At 40.4% G+C, this 2,067-nt stretch overlaps 1 pseudogene; it reads right to left on the bottom strand.

The window, feature by feature from the left end:
* Positions 1-301: 301 nt before the first annotated feature.
* LOC102990395 (actin-related protein 3-like) lies at positions 302-1,440 on the bottom strand (annotated as a pseudogene).
* Positions 1,441-2,067: the final 627 nt, after the last annotated feature.

Below are 2,067 nucleotides of genomic sequence, written 5' to 3'. Positions count from 1 at the left end.
CATCAATCTTGGCTAATTCAATAATAGAGAACCTATCAGGGCACAGAAAGAACGAACACCTGCTCCTTTTTGTTACACATACGATTCAAATACTGAATCTGAAGAAAAACATTTAATCATTTTGGCTGTCCTTTACATTCCCATGTTGATAAACTTACTAAAATATTCCTGTGTAATTGAGTGTGGTCCTGTTATTTCAAGTCAAGTTTAAAATCTCAAGACCAACCATCCAGGCAAAAAAGGCAATCAGAAAGATGATTTCTTTCTCATCTCCCTAACCCCAATAACTACGAAGTCAACTTTACATGATTCCAAACACTGAATAGTGATGACAAATGCTAAGCCCAATTTCTTCGTAATCCTTTCTGGTGTGGCGTACGTGGTAGAATTCAGGTGTGGAAGCCAGCATGGATCCTCCAAACCAAATTGCCTGTGACAGCCTTTTGGGTGTAATGACTTGTACATTGATAGGTTTTTATGTCAATCTACCACCACTCAGTTCCTCACTTAATTTCAACCTGGCATCTATAGTTCTTTTCAAATCTCTTTGCAAGTGATGTCCGATGCCCCTGAACATGGTTGAGCCTCCAGAGAGGACAATATTCTTGTAGAGAGGACGTCTGACATCAGTAGGACAGTTGTGAATTACTTTATCTACAACTTCTGAGATAGGTTGAGTAAAGCCTGGATTAGCAAACTCTAGATGAAAAAAAATTTCAGGTCCCAAGAATTTCTCAATAACGAACACTAATGGAAAATTCTTTCTTTGAGATAACACTGATTCCAGTATACTGTTTAATCCATTTTGCTCCATCTGTGTCATACTTGTTAAATTCTTTCACTAAACCTGGGCAGGCATAAGTATAGTTTAAAGTTTAAAGTTTCTTTTAAAGTTTCCAAGGATTGCTCTGAAGGATTCTTACTTCTCCATCTCTCAGCAGTTGCTGAATAAAATATGTTCTTTTTCATCCTGTGTTTGGAATGTGCTTAACACAGCTGCCGATCACATACCGTTCAGCCACAGGGGTGGCATGGGTGACACTGTTTCCACTGTCTATTATTGTACCAATCAACAGATTGTTTTCCTCCTTGTCTTGAGGTCCAGGATGCAGCTAAGGCAAGAACGGCCTGTGCAGAAATGTACGAGCCTAGAACGTTATTTCAGCAGTATATTCCCTGTTTTCTGGAGTATTCAGTGGAGGTTCAGTCAAAAAAAAAATGGTCTTCAGGTTCTGCTCTTAAATATTTAAAGATCATTTGATCCATAAGCCTTTTCATCAAGTCCCATTCTTCAACAATGCCATGGCGGATTGGCCACTTTTTTGCATATGAAGGTTTTTCTGATGCTTCATCAGCAATGAAGAAGTCTAGGTCATCAACACCTTTCATCACCCTCCTTTCAGCTTTCTCATCCTTTTTTTTTTTTGCTGACTCCTTAATAGCAATCCCCTGTACCATAGTCCAGCACACAGGCCGGCAGCCGTCCACCATCTTCCTTGTCACCTGCTGCTGCAACTGTCTGTTTGGTGCTGACTGGGGCCAGGGTTGAGCAGTGGGAGATAGAAACTATCTGACCATCCACAGCTGGCCACTCTGTCTGTCATGGGGTGAGGGATGGAGACGGGAAGCAGAAGCAGAGGCAGGCTTGGTCAGTGGCTCTACCACTTCTACAATCCAGGCAGGCAGGCTGTCCTGGAAGTCTTTAGAAGTGCTTGTTGAGTGACTGAATGACTGTTTATGCTTACATTCTTTTCTCATGAATTCAAGCTTACAACTTTTATAGAAATTGGAGGTTTCCAGACTCCTAATAGCTGAATCATTGGGGTGTTGCACCAAAATTAAAATATTCTTTTATTGTATTAGTTTGCTGTTTGCCTCTGGCATCTACTTTGTTTTGAGCTTTGACTTTCATAAATTAGGAGTCGGGACTTCTTCACATCCAGGAAGTGTTATCTTCATATCCAGGAAAAATGTTTTGTAGTCAATCAACTAATCATTCCTTGAGTGTAATCATAATGCTAATTAGCTGCATTTGGTGGAAGTGCTGGGTACTGTGCAAAGTATTTT

This window comes from Physeter macrocephalus, chromosome 11, assembly GCF_002837175.3.
Source record: "Physeter macrocephalus isolate SW-GA chromosome 11, ASM283717v5, whole genome shotgun sequence".
Taxonomy (NCBI): Eukaryota; Metazoa; Chordata; class Mammalia; order Artiodactyla; family Physeteridae; genus Physeter; species Physeter macrocephalus.
The sequence above is the reverse complement of the archived record's forward strand: the minus strand, read 5'-3'. Positions and strand labels throughout refer to the sequence as shown.